Source organism: Saccopteryx leptura, chromosome 13, assembly GCF_036850995.1.
Source record: "Saccopteryx leptura isolate mSacLep1 chromosome 13, mSacLep1_pri_phased_curated, whole genome shotgun sequence".
Taxonomy (NCBI): domain Eukaryota; kingdom Metazoa; phylum Chordata; class Mammalia; order Chiroptera; family Emballonuridae; genus Saccopteryx; species Saccopteryx leptura.
This window is the reverse complement of record NC_089515.1, coordinates 35,038,610-35,056,082: the sequence shown is the minus strand read 5'-3', so window position 1 is coordinate 35,056,082 and position 17,473 is coordinate 35,038,610. Positions and strand designations below refer to the sequence as shown.

The following is a 17,473-nucleotide window of genomic DNA, read 5'->3' as shown; positions in this document are numbered from 1 at the left end:
CTTTCCTCTGAGAACATGAATTTCAAACAAGAAAGAATATTGAATAAATAAACTTAAATGAGCCAGCACAAAACACTTTCACATAGAAAAAAGGGGGTAATCTGACTAATTGCATCTATATAATATATTCTATGCTAGCATAGATTTACTTCAGATAGAATGAAATGTGGTATACTTTCAAAGTCCTGTCTACTTCCTTCAAGACTTTTAATTCTTGATTATCAATCATCATCATTACAGACAAAATGCTTTCACCGTTTCATATGTATTAAACAATTTTAGACCTCATAAAAGTTACACTTAATTTTTAGAAGTCAAGGTAGTGGTTACCCTTGGCTAGGGGTACTAACTGGAACAGACCCTGAGGGGTATTCTGGGGTATTGGTAATGTCCTGGACTTGTTCTAAGTACTGGTTATATGACTGTGTTCAATTTGCGATACTATATCAAGCTATATATTTATTATCTGTGTATTGTCTGGTATGTATATGGTTCACTGGGATAAAAGGTTATAACAACAATGTAGAAAATCCAAAATGCTATCATTTTTGTACTCTTTGAATCATAAACCAGAATAATCCAAAATTGAAAAAAATTAAAGAATTATTTTCAATCCAGCACAATGAATATAAATGGATGCATCTGTGCTGAGGGTTACATTGAGCTTCAAGGGTGTCTTTAGGGAGTCAGCAACATGGCAGAAGACATCAAGACCAAAATCAAGAACTACCAGACTGCCCCTTCTGACAGCTGCAGCCCCAATCAGAGCCAGACCAGGAACTGGACTTCACTGCCGTGAAGGCAATGGCTGCTAACGGGGGTGAGATGTCTCCGTGTGTGTGGTAGCAGCGTGTGTACAAGTCCCTCTGTGCCACATTCTGCATGTCAGTCTGGGAGGACTGCTGAGCAGAAAGCATGTTTCCTGGGAAGATCTAACTGGCTCCAGCCTGCCTCTCCTCTGTTCTCTACCCTTCTCCCAGGGAGGTGAAGGGAAGCTGGGTACATCCCATCCTGGGATCCTAACTCATGGCTTTAAGTAATAATAAATACTTGTGGGAAAGGTGAGAAAAATATGTATGTAAAAAGGGCAAAAGTAGGTTTACAGTTGTGAGTATGCAAGACAGAGTTTATTCTTGTATTAGAATTTATTAGTTATGGTATTATTTTCCATATGAACTGTAAACCTACTTTTGCCCACCCTATATATGTATGCACACACACATAGTTGGCAGAGGAATGTGCCAGAGTTATTCTAAAAATCAATTTCAGGCCCTGGCCGGTTGGCTCAGTGGTAGAGCATCGGCCTGGTGTGCGGGAGTCCCGGGTTCGATTCCCAGCCAGGGCACACAGGAGAAGCGCCCATCTGCTTCTCCACCCCTCCCCCTCTTCTTCCTCTCTGTCTCTCTCTTCCTCTCCCGCAGCGAGGCTCCATTGGAGCAAGGATGGCCCGGGCGCTGGGGATGGCTCCTTGGCCTCTGCCCCAGGCGCCTGAGTGGCTCTGGTCACGGCAGAGCGACGCCCCGGAGGGGCATAGCATCGCCCCCTGGTGGGCTTGCTGGGTGGATCCCGGTCAGGCACATGCGGGAGTCTGTCTGACTGTCTCTCCCCATTTCCAGCTTCAGAAAAATACAAAAAGAAAAAAGAAAATAAATAAAAAAATAAAAATCAGTTTACATTGTGGCCTGACCTGTGGTGGCGCAGTGGATAAAGCATCGACCTGGAATGCTGAGGTCGCCGGTTCGAAACCCTGGGCTTGCCCAGTCAAGGCACATATGGGAGTTGATGCTTCCTGCTCCTCCCCACTTCTCTCCCCCTTCTCTCTCTCTCTCTTTCTCCCCCCTTCTCTAAAATGAAGAAATAAAATCTTAAAAAAAAAAATTTAAAAAAAAATCAGTTTACATTGTGAATGGACCCTCCTGTTAGTAGCAGGTTGCTTTGTTAGCCAGTTGAGGCAATGCGGCAAAGGCATCTGTTACTCCTTATGATTTGGCCTGCACTTGGTTTAAAATGGCTGCATTCAGACATATGACTCCCCAAGGGCATGTTATGATTTGATTTAAAAATCTAAACCAATTCTTCAAGTACATGGATTCACCCAAATTTGCTGAAGTGTCTCTAAGCAAAGTAACATTATATACAGGTTCTACTCTAGAGGTTCCAAGATGAAGGGTCAGGGGGAGATAGAGATCTCCACTTCTGTGGATCAGGAAAACAACACTATCTTCAGGAACTCAAGCACGGTCCCTGGGATGCTGTATTGATGAAAAACAGATGAACAAGACACAAAAAACTTAGTACAACATTTTATTAACTGGCTTGAAAATATGAGTCATGACTAGTAAAAGTCAACTGTAGAAACCAACTGTTAATTTCTTTCCTTGCAAGAAACTTATTTTTTGAATATCAATTCCATATGATAAATTCTATTCAAATAATTAATGGTCCCCTTTCAGCTTTCATCGAAGTATTAGTCATGTAAAAAATTCCACCAAAGATGAGTTAAGATCTTAAACTTAGTAAGAGAATGTCCCCTTTTCCCTAAGTAGATCATAAACTCCCAAAGAGCAAGAGTAATGAAGTTGATATCATAAATGCTCCTCTTCTATCTTTGTCTTTAACAATGGCAGCTAACATAGTTTTGGCTCAGTGATTCTAAAATCAGCAAACTATAATTTGGAAGATAAATCCCTCTATAAACAATGTGAACTTAGCAGGTAAAAATGATACTTGAAGGTATGGGATACATTTTCTTCTGCTACATTTGCATAAAGTATTTGAGTATTTTAACACCCCTTATTCCTACCCCTCTCGTAACTCATACATATTTCTCAGAAAAATATTTCTATTCCATTTGTAAGCCTAGAAGGTCACACTAATAACTGACAAGCATAAAAAATACTAGTGTTGCTGACATACTTTATAACAGAAGAAATATGATGAAGTAAAATACAATAATCTACTGATGATTTATCATGCTCCAGGCACTGTATGCTAAATGCTGAACACGTCTATACCAATCCCCAAAGTGACTGTTATAACATACATTTCTAGATAGACAAACTGAGGCCCAAAGATGATGACTGGCCCTAGGATATTGAGCAAAGCTAGGACCGAATCCAGGTCCACACTGGCTTCCAGTGTTTTTTTTTGTTTTTTTTCCTTTTAAGTTGAAGTAATTTAAAAAAAAATAAAATTCAACCACTGTAAGTGCACAGTTTGATCAAGTTTGGTAACAATGCAGCTGTGTAACTACTACTATCATAATCAAGATATAGATAGCACAGTTGATCTCCCTAAATATTTCCTTGTTCCCTTTTGCTGTTGATCCCCACCCCCAACCCATGGCCCATGGCAACCATTCATTTGCTTTCTGTCCTATAGTTTTGTATATCCTTTCAACAACTTCATAGTAACGGATTCGATGTATTTAACTTTATATAGCATAGTTATTTTGAGGTTTATCCATGATGTTGCCTGTGTTAATATTTCATTTCTTTTTTATTGCTGAGTAGTACTCCATAATATGGAAATACCATAATTACCCATTCACCAGTTGTTATGGACTGAAATGGGTCCCACCTCCCAAATTCATAGATTGTAGCCCTAACTCCCTACATGACTGTTTTTGAAGATATGGTCTCTAAAGAATTAAGGTTCAATTAGGTCATAAGGATAGGGCCCTGATCAAACAGGACTGACATCCTTATAAGGAGATACTAGGAGTGCCCATGGGTAGAGAGAAGGCCATGTGAGGTCAAAGAAAGGCAGAGGCCGTCTGCCAGCCAGGGACAGAGGCCCCAGGAGAAACCAGCCCTGCTGGCCCCTGGATCTTGGACTTTTAGCTTCCAAAACCATGAGAAAATTAATTTCTGTGGTTTAAGCCATCAACTTTATATTTTATTATGGCAGTCAAGTAAAGTAATACACCAGTTGATGGACATTTGAGAAGCCCTTACTCTTAAATATCAAGACTGAAAAGCCAGTATGTCAAATCTAGAAAGTCTTTGAAAGCACCCAGAAATTCCTTTAGAATTTCCACAAAATTCACTATCCTCAAAGTATTTGCTTTGGCATAATCTAAGATTAATAAAAAACACTTTTCAAGTTTTGTTTTATTTCATTATTACTACCATAGCACTACCATTTTCTATTAATCATTACAACTAAAGTTGTTATTTTATAAATTAAAATCAGTATTTTAATAGGTATTTTTCAGAATTGGTCAGAAAATCCAATTGTAATTAACAATATGAAACTGTAGCCTGTATTTTAAACAAGATTTTGCAACACTCTGCTTCACTGCTTACACAATCTTAAAAGAAACCTATAGATTTTTAATCAATCTCCTAAACAAAACAGAAATTACTTCTGTAAGCAACACAAAGATGTTCCATCTGGTTCTGCAGGAATACTTTAATCAAGAGTTAAGGCTGCCTGACCAGGCGGTAGCACAGTGGATAGAGCATCGGACTGGGATGCGGAGGACCCAGGTTCGAGACCCCAAGGTCACCAGCTTGAACGTGGGCTCATCTGGTTTGAGCGAGGCTCACCAGCTTGTACCCAAGGTCACTGGCTTGAGCAAGAGGTTACTTGGTCTGCTGTAGCCCCACAGTCAAGGTACGTATGAGAAAGCAATCAATGAACAACTAAGGTGTCGCAATGAAAAACTGATGATTGATGCTTCTCATCTCTCTCCGTTCCTGTCTGTCTGTCCCTGTCTATTCCTCTCTCTGACTCTCTTTCTATCTCTGTAAAAAATTTTAAAAAAAATTTAAAAAGAGTTAAGGCACGGGAAGAAGGTAGCTCACGTGAGCCTCTTCCAATCATTTTTCTTTAAGAAGTAGAACCTTCTCTCCTCCACTCTCTCCTCCAACAAATGAATCCTAACAAATACGAGACATCTGTTTCCTGAACAAGACTATTCAGGTCGAAGCAACACAGGGCCCCAGGCCCCACCTGTCAGGTATCCTTCTCCCACAGAGGCCCTTCACATACCTCCCTGGGTGCTCGGGTCCCACAGACCATGGTTGGAAAACTAAAGATCCATACTCCATGGTAGGACCAGTCTTACTAGTTACAAAGTTCTTTCTTATACTTGCCTTTTATCCTTACTCATACACCCCAACTTAATCCTACTCTTATTTGAGGGTCATTACTCTATTTACTTTTGGTTGTTTCTTTTCTATAATTTAGATATATTCAGCTATTCTTCATAAAAAATGGTTTCCATACCCCATGTCATCCTGAGCATTCACCTTTGCATAAACCTAATCTTCTGGTAAGATAACTTTTTTTTTTTTTTTAATTTATTCATTATATAGTGAGAAGAGAGACAATGGGGAGGTAGGGAGGAGCAAGAAGCTTCAACTTCTGTATGTGCCTTGACCAGGCAAGCCCAGGGTTTTGAACCAGTGATCTCAGCATTCCAGGTCAGTGCTTTTTCCACTGTGCCACCACAGGTCAGGCTGGTAAGATAACATTTGTCCAAGCTCCTCATGGAAACATCCAAGGCCCTTCACCATCTGACCCCTAACCGCTTTTCAGATCCTCATTCATACCATTCCACACATTAGACCCATATATTTCTGTCACACCAATTCAATCTACTCTTTTGATAGTATTATTATGATACAGGGTGGGGCAAAAATAGGTTTATAATTGTATGGGAAATGATACAGTAATTACTAAATAGTAAGTATAAACTCTTTTGTGGACTCATAACTATAAATCTACTTTACCCCATCCTATATAATAAGTACCACACAGTCAGCACAAGAAACTCAACATCTTAACATCTGTTCTTCTCTATTCCCTAGGAAATCCCTAACCCCTCTGTTCATTTCCATACACTGTTCTCCTGCCTTGTCCAAAATGCAATTCAAGGCTTAGCTATACCATCTTGCAGTGTCCACACACACCTAGTATTAAGTTGCTTTCTAAACTACTTTTACCATGTAGGTTACTAATAGTAGAGCTTTAATATGTGACATGTTATCAAAGAAATCATTTTGAACTTCTAAGTCCATTTCCTAAAGTCCTAATTAAAATAAAAAAAATCATTCAAAATGTGTATGTCTAACAAGATTTCTCTGGAAACAAACGTAGGTGAAGAATTTCTGCATTAGACTACTACCACTGGTGGGAGAGGGTGGGCATCCACACCTGCTCGCTCCAGGTGAGGTCTGAGCCTTCACACCTGTGACCTAATAGCATTCCAGAGAATGATTAACTGCCAACCTACTTTTATTTCAGTAGCATGATGTTAAATGACACAATAACTGCCCCCCACAAAGCAAGAAATCAAGAAAAGCCATGAGGATTCTAATCACATACCAGAGATTTTATATTTTACACACACCAATCTGTCCAAATCAGGTCTGAGGCCCTGGCCAGTTGGCTCAGTGGTAGAGCGTCGGCCTGGCGTGCGGGGGACCCGGGTTCGATTCCCAGCCAGGGCACATAGGAGAAGCGCCCATTTGCTTCTCTACCCCCCCCTCCTTCTTCTCTGTCTCTCTCTTCCCCTCCCACAGCCAAGGCTCCATTGGAGCAAAGATGGCCCGGGCGCTGGGGATGGCTCCTTGGCCTCTGCCCCAGGCGCTAGAGTGGCTCTGGTCGCGGCAGAGTGACGCCCCGGAGGGGCAGAGCATCGCCCCCTGGTGGGCAGAGCATAGCCCCTGGTGGGCGTGCCGGGTGGATCCTGGTCGGGCGCATGCGGGAGTCTGTCTGACTGTCTCTCCCTGTTTCCAGCTTCAGAAAAAAAAAAAAAAAATCAGGTCTGAAGCTGCTTACTACAGAGTTATGCACTTAAATCCTTGGTATACGTTCTCAAAGAAACCATCTTCTCTGAAGTACTATGCCAAAATCTCATGAGGTCTCTTCAAGTTTTATATAAATACTCACTTTCTAGGCTCTTCAGGATGGCCAATACTTGCTAATCTCGCCTTTCTGAACCCCCAAACAACAGGGAATTATTCCAGAGAGAAGAGACAGTGAACAGAATTCACTAGTGCTAGTGCTCAGGAGCCTAGGCTCCTGGCCCTGGTCAGTGCCCCTGTCTCCGCCCTGTCAACAGCCTGCTCTCGTGTGGGAAGGAGGGTACCTTTATGGAAGAAAGCTACGGAACGGAAAGGACCTGACCTGAGAATCTGGGAAGAGCTCCAGCAACACGAGAGCTGCTCACATCCATCATCCCTGCCCTGGGCTCAGCAACAGCTTCTGACCTGAACTTGGCAAAACCTCTCAGGGAACAATAAAAGCAGACCAAGCTTTGAGGGGAAAGAAAGAATAGGAGGGGATGGGTGGGCACAGCCCTTCCTTGATTCCTTCCTGCTCAGAAAGAGATAGGCAAGGTGAAAGTGGGTGGCACCTGATTTATCAAGAGGTAACTACTTCCAACTGTGATCTTTCCATCCACCCCCACTCACCCTTCACAGCCAGGTTTCATCCTAGATCAATTAAATTCCAGTCTGTAGCGCGGGGTCACTGCTATTTTCTATTTTAGTTCTCATTTTCATTGTATAACCAGGATTAAAAACTAGAGCTACCTCAGAAGAAAAAAAAAAGGGTGGGGGAAGACAATGGAGGAAGGACGGAGCAGAGAATAGCATTTGTTAGGCGTGTACTTCTAGCTAGGTTTGGTAATAGGAGCACTGCACGCTTAACCTTACTGTTTGTAAAGACAAGGTTAACATGTTCATTTTAAATAAAAAACAGGTAACCTGCCCAATATCACACAGCAAATAAGTAATGGGTCGAGGATTTAAACCCAGATCTGTTTGCCCCCCAACATATTGGGCTGAAAAAACAACTTTAGTTAGATAACAAAGGTATATGTATGTGGAAAATAACAGAGAAAAGGCAAAGCTATGTCTACTTAACTTTACCTAGGGGCCACCTATATACCAAGTCTTTAAAAGTCTCAGACTCCCAGCCTGCATAGATTAGAGGCCTCAATGGCAGTATGGTTACAACTCCTGCCACTGACGAGGAAAACTACGTTCTGAAAGTAAAACTGACCCTTTTGGACGTGCGCTCATTCTCCACAATCAATAAAGTATTATTGAGCTACTCTTATAAAAGAGCTAAATGACTGAGGTTGCTGGTTCAAAACCCTGGGCTTGCTTGGTCAAGGCACATATAGGAGCTGATGCTTCCTGTTCTTCCTCCCTTCTCTCTCTCTCCTCTCTAAAATGAATAAAAATTAAAAATAAAATAAAAAGCCTTAAAAAAAAAAAAGAGCTAAATGAAACCTGAGTGATCTTTTTGGGAAAACCCAAGAGTAAAAATCACGCTGGGCCTGACCTGTGGTGGCGCAGTGGATAAAGCATTGATCTGGAATGCTGAGGTCACTGGTTCAAAACCCTGGGCTTGCCTGGTCAAGGCACATATGGGAGTTGATGCTTCCTGATCCTTCCCCCCTTCTCTCTCTCCCCCTGCCTCTCTAAAATAAATGAAAATAAATAAATAAATCAATAAATCGCACCAGATTTAAGGGACAGGTTGGCAGAATTCATTTGATCTTAGCCAAAAAGCTGAGAAGCAATGGTTGGCAGATTAAAGTATATGTCCAAGCCATAGGTGGCTATTGCTGGCTGTATGACATAAGGAAGTTCCTTTACATTTTTAAGAAAATGAAGACACTGTCATGTTTTAAACAAGGTCGCAGTAAAGATGAAATGAATGACCATCATTCTCAGCTTTCCTATCAAAGTGGCCCCATGGCAAAGGAAAATGAATCATGAAGCATTCTTAAAACTTGTTGAAATCTAGACAACTCTAAGAAGTCTCCCGCTGTATCTTAGAAACTACATTTCAGTTTCATTACTGTATCACATAGCCACGTTTGTCTGAATATAAGAACAGCCCTGGGGTAAAACTGGTGCTCAAGGAAAGCAGGTTTTGACCATGTCCTGGCAACAAGGAAGAACACAGGGAAAAGTAGGTAACTTTTCAGTTTCCTGCATCTTTGTTATTAGGTTGGAAGCACCCAATTCCTGGCACTTTAGACATATTCACATATACAAAGAACTTCTTCCAAATTCCAATAAAGTCAGTCAAGACTGTTTCAGATTTCACTTATTTACAATGTTCAATGTCAGGCTGTGTATACCAGGCTTATTACAGAGGATTTATTAAGCATTCAGAGCATAAATAAGGTGAGAGGTAATATTAGAAAAATAATTTTTCCAAAGGCAGTGAATGTGTGTGTTTGTGTTAAACTAGTATAAAAAGAATACAACCACTCTTAACAATTGAGTATTTAAAGCAGTGGCTATAATCCTCAACCTGGAGGCAGAAAGTTCTGCTCCGGGCTTCCTCATGTTACTCTAGCCAACTCTCCTAGTCTCTTGATCCTCAGCTTCCCTGTTTGTAAAATGAGAGGTTAAAACAAAACAAAACAACAATGTCCTTAGGCATCCTACTATCGTCATGTACAACATTCACCCAAATATTTTGAAACTTCAGTACTTGCATGTTATAGAACATTACATCTCTCTCATATCACCATTTTTCCTTTTATTAAATTATTTTATTTTGTTTATTTTTAAAAGATTTTATTTCTTGATTTCACAGAGAGAGAAAGAGAGAGAGGATGAGGATGGGGAGCAAGAAGCAGCAACTCACAGTTGCTTCACTTTACTTGTTCATTGCTTGCTTCTCATATGTGCCTTGACCAGGCAAGCCCAGGGTCTTGAACTTGGGACCTCAGCATTCCAGGTCGACTCTCTATCCACTGTTCATGACAGGGCAGGCTATTTTTCATTTTTAATTAGCCATCATTTATAATATATTCATATCACAACTGAATATTAATTTTACTTCTAAATATGTTCAGCTAGAAATAAGCAGCCCTGAATCTTGTCTTCTAAATTCAAAATATTCGAAGACAATGTCTTTAAGAATCTCAAAATAATTTCTCCACTATCTTAGTACTCTGCTAAAAAATTATTTACTTATATTCATTTATGGTGAACAGAAATACAATGTACTCTTCAAACTTTGGAAAATTCCATTTGGAATTCTAGCAACGCTGGCTCTATTCCCATTTTGGCATAAAAGCATCATGTGTTCAGCTCCGTCCGCCACTTCTCAGCTGTGCCTCTCACCCAGGAGTTCACTCCCAGAGAGTGAAAGGGAGGGGGAGGAGCAGTCTCTGCTCAACACAAAAGTTCATGCTAAAATCCTTTAATATTTCCTCTTCTGATTCAACAAATACTCTGACAGCCTTTGGTTCAAATAGAAATATAAGATAAACCTTCTAATATATGTTCAAGGCATTAATAAAGAGGAATAAAGGTGCAAGACAGCGTAATCTAAAGCTCCAAGTTTCTTGCTGCATCAGCTATGTATAAGTTGTATAACAATCAATGACGTCAATGTTTCTCAAGAGAGTTTGTTTAAGATTTTAAAATTTTAAGTCTCCCGACTGTCCACATTTTATTCTATGACTCAATTTATCAGTGTTTTAAAACACTGATAAGGCAGACTGAGGACAAACAACCATTTCTGTCTATCACAGCGAAAGTAGCACTTCAAATTTCTCATTCACCTCTTGTATCTTGGAATAGACTCTAGTTGCAAGGGGAAAGATATCAGAAAATAAATGTCCTTCACACTTCTAACTTCAATAAAATTGAATCTCTGTTACATTACAAAGCTACTGTCTTTAAAATATCACTCCCTGACATATCTTCTCTAAGACTATGCCCCCTACTTCTGAAATGTAGCAGGAATAATACCTAATGTGTACATGTGACTAATCTCACCTAAATCTCACAAGAGTGATGAGGTAGTGAAAGTGAGTATCACTGTCGTCTTACAGGGTTTTGAACTAGGAGAGGCTTAGAAGATTCAGAGACTTGCTCAACTAGATGCCATTCTTATTACATGACTCTTTCAAGATTTAAGCCTTTTGTCCACTGAAAGGGGACAATATTACTTCAAAATATTCTTGAAGCTGTGTAGTTTATGTCTCTATAGATTAGCTTACATTTTCTAGAACTTTATATTAATGGAATCATCTAGAATGTACGATATTTTTGTTTAGCTTTTTAACTCAGCATAATTATATTGTCATTTGTGTTGCTGCATGCATCAACAGTTCATCTTTTTTACTGCTGAACATTATTCCATTATATGAATGTACCGCAATTTTGTTTATTCTCCAACTGAAGGACATTTAGATTATAATTTTGGCTATAATGAATAATGCTAATAATAAAGACACATACACGTCTTTGTGTGGACATGTGTTTTCACTTATGCTCTTGGGTAAACCTCTAGGAGAACTGCTGAATCATACAGTAGGTGTGTGTGTAACTTTTTATTTTTATATATTTTTAATATTTATAAAAAAATTTTAAAGACTTTATTTATTCATTATAGAGAGAAGAGAGCGAGAGAGAAGGGGGGAGGAGCAGGAAGCATCAATTCCCATATGTGCCTTGACCAGGCAAACCCAATATTTCGAACCAGTGACCTCAGGATTCCAGGTTGACACTTTATCCACTGTGCCACCAGAGGTCAACTCCCATATGTGCCTTGACCAGGCAAGCCCAGTATTTCGAACCAGTGACCTCAGGATTCCAGGTTGACACTTTATCTATCCACTATGCCACCAGAGGTCAGGCCAATGTTTAACTTTTAAGAAACTGCCAAATTGTATCAAAGAAGAGAACAAGATACAAGATACATACAGTCATCTGCTGCCATTGTGTGTTATACCTCTGTGGCTGAATATTCTACAGCCAGGTACTTCCTACAAACAGAATACATTGCTGACAGTTTGGGATTTGTTGTTGTTGGTTTAAGAGAGAAAGAGGAACAGACAGGGACAGACAGACAGGAAGAGAGAGAGATGAGAAGCATCAACTCATGGTTGCAGCACTCTGGATATTCATTGACTGCTTTCTCATATGTGCCCTGACCGGGGGGGGGGGGGGGGGCTCCGGCCCCGCCAGTGACCCATTGCTCAGGACAGTGACCTTGGGCTTGGGCCAGTGACCTTGGGCTTGGGCCAGTGACCATGGGGTCACGTTTGTGATCCCACCTTCAAGCCAGAGACCTTGGGGTTTTGAACCTGGGTCCTCAGCGTCCCAGGTTGACGTTATGTCCACTGCGCCACTGCCTAGTCAGGCAAGTTTTCTTTTATAGTAGTAAGAAATATGTACTAGTACTATAGCTTAGCCATTTACCTACTGAAGGACATCTTGGCTGCTTTTCTGATAGTTTGATTTTAGTGATATGGAGGCCATAGTTTTACTTCTTTACCTGTTACATTTCAGTTGCTAGCACACTGAAATTTTCTCACCTTCCATATTTAAAGCAATTAAAACTATTCTAGGTAAGATAACATGTCATTTTAAAACCATGCTTGTTGCCTGACAAGGCAGTGGAACAGTGGATAGAGCGTCGGACTGGGGCGCGGGGGGGACCCAGGTTTGAAACCCTGAGGTTACGGTTGTATTGGAATAGCGAGAAACAGATGTCCGTCCTGCCACACAATCAAGAAGCCAAATTAAGGAGTCTTTATTAATGCCAGCTGCGTGACTGCATGGAGACTAAAGCCTTCCAATTCATGCGGTCACAAATACGGTCTGGGGCTAGCTTTTAAAGGCAAAATTACACACTGATTGAGGAATGGGGAGGAGAGGAAGCATAGCAGTAGGACAAAGCAGTGAAACAAGCTTTCTTACAATGTTTTTCTATAGGGTTAACTCAGGGAGAAACATTCTGATAACACCTGCAACCTTGCAAAGCTAGCCCAAGGCCACAGTCTGGGAGACCAGCCTCAAGGCCAGGAATAGGGAATCTTTTTAGAAAAGTCCTGCCAAAAGTCTCTTTGTTTTAGAGAAAGTAAGTTCTGCTAAGAGTTATTCATGCTAAGGGCCTTACTTTCAATATTTCAGTCCTCAGCTTAAGCGCAGGCTTATTCGGCTTGAGTGCAGGCTCACCAGCTTGAGGCCCAGGGTCACTGGTTTGGGCCTGGAGTCTCTGGCTTGAGCAGGGGGTCACTAGCTCTGTTGTAGCCCTGCGGTCGGGGCATATGTGGGAGGGCAGTCGATGAACAACTAAGGAGCTGCAACAAAGAATTGATGCTTCTCATCTCTCCCTTCCTGTCTGTCTGTCCCTCTCTATCCCTCTGTCTCTCTCTCTGTCACCAATAAATAAATAAATAATAAAAAACTGCCAAATTGTTGTCCAAAATGGCTATACCATTTTACATTCCAAGCATCACTGTATAGCACCTTTAAAAGTGCCAAATATCATAACAGACAGAAACTCTAAGCTCCAAAGAAGGTTTACATTCCAAGGTCAGGAGACAGAGGCAGCAAGCATTTCATGCAGAAAAAATGATTCCCACTAAAAGAAATAATAATGTACCTCAGTTCAGTCACTGCAGCCCAAGAGTGACTTGTAGGTGTGCTGCCTTAAATTCCGTCAGGAAGCCTGACCAGGTGGTGGTGCAGTGGATAGAACATTGGACTGGAACGCAGAGGACCCAGGTTCAAAACCCTGAGGTCCCCGACTTGAGCACAGTCAAGGCACATGTGAGAAAGCAATAAATGAACAACTAAGTTGCTGCAACAAAGACTTGCTGCTTCTCATCTCCCTCCCTCCCTATCTGTCCCTATCTGTCCCTGTCTCTCTCTTTTTCTCTGTCACACACACACACACACACACACACACACACACACTCCATCAGGAAAACCTCTCAATATAAGCAATGTTAAGAAAAACTCATGCTTTGAAAGTCTAATATGCAATGAAAGGGAAATCTTAAAAAGGCAGCAATAAATCTGATGTAAGCCATTACAGAAGCAGCTCACCTGAGCATTATTTACTACTCAGCTGCAATGTTAAGCTTTACAAGATTAATACAGGTATACCTGTTTTACTGCACTTCACTTTATTCTGCTTCACAGATGTTGCGTTTTTCACAAATCAAAGCCAAGACCCAGCACCAGGAAATAGACTGCGACTCACTTTAATTCTGTGGTCTGGACCAGAGGTCCGCCTGGTATATAGCCACTTGAGTGATCACTATCTCACTTTGCAGGTGGAGAAAGCAGAGGCAGTGGAGTTAAGAAGGTGGCCCTAAGGTCATATAGCTTGCAAGAAGTGGAACTGAACCTGCCTGACCCTGGACAATGCTTCTCATGGCTCTGCGTATTCACGGCCCTCTCTGTAGGTTTCACAGACCTTCCAGCCTGCTGGGAAGAGACCTCCCTAAAGCTGAACGATATTTCCCCTTAAGCCACAATATTTCTAGTATTGTACTCATCAAACAACTTTCTGATACTAAACTGTTTCCAAGCCCATTCTCTACTTGGAAAAAGAGGAGTTGACCAGTCAAAAGGAATCAAGTGGATACACTCAGCAGGGATTATCTCTTAGAGTAAATGACAAGACCAGCCATTCTGATTTTGAATATTAATTTGACCATAAATTCGGATCATACGACTAATCAATATCCTTTACTGAGGACTATCAATCATAACAGAGGTAAAATCACCAAGTCAGTCATCAATCCTGTACAAGCCCACAACTGCTAAATTCAACTAGATACAGGGGGTCCTCAGGTTACGACAGTCTTTACATATGATGTTTTGAGTTTACAACAATCCCATAAAAACTTGAAAAAATTGAGACATGTGTTTCAGCTTACGCCATTAGTGTCGTACTTACGGATTATGTGGGCAAACTAGTTTGGTTGCATGTAGCGGAAAAATACGCAGTAACGCAGTATATGAGTGTACTGGCGCCCCCCAGTACACTTACATACACCATTTGGGACTGTTACTACAGTACAGTGTACAATATGGTATATTTATATCCTTTTCCTTTTTCTGTGGCTTAGTTGTGTTTTGATGTTCTAGATCGGGGTAGTCAACCTTTTTATACCTACCACCCACTTTTGTATCTCTGTTAGTAGTAAAATTTTCTAGCCGCCCACCAGTTCCACAGTAATGGTGATTTATAAAGTAGGGAAGTAACTTTACTTTACAAAATTTATAAAGCAGAGTTACAGCAAGTTAAAGCATATAATAATAATTACTTACCAAGTACTTTATGTCAAATTTTCACTAAGTTTGGCAGAATAAATCTTTATAAAACAACATACTATAGTTAAATCTATCTTTTTATTTATACTTTGGTTGCTCCGCTACCACCCACCATGAAAGCCGGAACGCCTACTAGTGGGCAGTAGGTGCCAGGTTGACTACCACTGGTCTAGATTTTGATTTTACAACTGTGTTAGAATAGATAAGTGACTTAGGCTAGGGTGTGTTTTGACTTATACCAAAATTCAAGTTGCATCACTTGTAGAAACAGAACTGTCATAACCCAAGGACCCCCTGTACTTAGAGAGTAAACAGAAAACAAGCTGACTGGTGGTCACGCAGTGGATAGAGTGATGGCCTGGGATGCTGAGGTCACAAGTTCAAAACCACAAGCCCCCGGGTTGAGTGTGGGCACACCAGCTTGAGTGGGGGTTGCTGGTACCTGTCTTCCCATCAAGTATAGAGAGCTGAGGATATGATGTCTTCAAAGAGATTTGGGTTCAGGCAAAATCAAGGAACTATGAGAAGGACAGAAAAGTTTTTGAAGACAGTGAATCGCAGTGTTAGGTACAGAGTTAGGGAGCATGGATTTTGCATAGCAAAAACATGTAGGAAAGAAAAGAACTACAACTGACTCACATTTCTTTTGTTTTAAATTTAATCATTGACTCGATTCTCTTAGCCAATCCCTTCCTGTCTGAAAATACAGTTCAACTTCAATCCAGTATCTTTCAATAATCACAAATTCTGAATTAATAATGTTTCAATGACTTGAGACTTCATTTTTATTATTACTATATGAGGGTTGAAGGAAAAGGACATGCCAGTCACAGGACAAGACAATAAGTGCTAGGCCAACAAATGACAGGCATAAGAAGGAAGACAAAAAAATATATAGGCGTGTCTGCGTATGTATTACATACCTAAGTCACCAGATGGGCGGGCCTGACTATACAAAAGGGGAAAGAAAAAAAAAAGCTTCATCACAGCAAATATGTCGAAGCCTATGGGTCTCACAAATATCTACCAAGAAGGGTATTTTGTTTATCCTGATCACTTCAAGTTTCAATCACCTTGGAAAGAGAACTGATGTAAGTAATATAAATATCAAACTCTGTTTGTTTCTATGATTAACTCTGAAAAGCCCACAGGGCAGCACTCTGAATCATTTGAAGGCAGATACACAATGATATCTGTCATAAAGTTGTTAATATGTATAACTCTTCAACATTTGACATAGATATTGGCAAAATAACCCTTTTGGTATTCTAAATATATTACAGAATCTTCACTCTGAAAGCCATCATTAAGATGACCCAATTTAGCCCTGGCAGGATAATTCTGTCGGTCAGAGCGTCATCCAGAAGCACAGAGGTTGCCAATTCGATACCCAGTCAGGGCACATATAGGAACAGCTTGATGTTCCTGTCTTTCTCTCCCTTACTCTCCCTTCCCCTCTCTCTAAAAATCAATAATAATAAAATAGATGATGCAATTCAGTCCCCTTTTCTTACAGATGAGAAAATTTAGAGGCTAAAAGAGGCATTTTAAGTAAAAAGCACAAAGTGAAAAGAATATAAACAAGATCTCTTATTTAAAAGCAGAGAATTAGCCTGGCCGGATAAGAGCATCCTCCCGAAGCACAGAGGTTGCTGGTTCGATCCCTGGTCAGTGCACATGCAGGAACAGATCAAGTTCTTGTCTCTCTCTCTCTCTCCTCTTCCTCTCTCACTAAAATCAATAAATTAACGTTAAAACAAACAAACAAACAACAAAGCCTGACTAGGTGATGGCACAGTGGATAGAGCGTCGGACTGGGATGCGGAGGACGCAGGTTCGAGACCCTGAGGTCGCCAGCTTGAGCACGGGCTCATGTGGTTTGAGCAAAAGCTCACCAGCTTGGACCCAAAGTCTCTGGCTAGAGCAAGGTGTTACTCAGTCTGTTGAAGGCCTGCGGTCAAGGCACATATGAGAAAGCAATCAATGAACAACTAAGGTGTCACAATGCGCAACGAAAAACTAATGATCAATGCTTCTCATCTCTTCGTTCCTGTCTGTCCCTGTCTATCCCTCTCTCTGACTCTCTCTCTGTCTCTGTAAAAAAATAAAAATAAATAAAATAAAAGTAAAAAACAACAGAATTAAGAGACTCAAATCAAAGAGAATCAAAACCATAAATTATATCCTTTGCCTCTTGCAAAAGAGGACTCATCTCATGTCAAATGAGATCTCTTCTCAAACACACACTCATTCCTTCAGGCAGACACACTTCCACGCTGCTCTTTCCTTTCACACTCAACCCTAAATCCTGTCACCACCTGAAGTATTTTCATAAACTTTCACAAAATCGCCGAAGCACCCAAGTTAAGCGTGCCTATTAATCTTCACCCCAGTCAAGCTACTTCTAG

General features: G+C 40.8%; 1 protein-coding gene and 1 pseudogene across 10 annotated transcripts in view; one reads left to right on the top strand and one right to left on the bottom strand.

Annotated features, from left to right (window-relative positions):
* Window positions 1-17,473, bottom strand: part of CPEB3 (cytoplasmic polyadenylation element binding protein 3) — a 221,763-nt gene that overhangs the window by 106,788 nt on the left and 97,502 nt on the right. The window lies entirely within an intron of this gene.
* On the top strand, window positions 695-936 carry LOC136384861 (cytochrome c oxidase subunit 6B1-like; annotated as a pseudogene).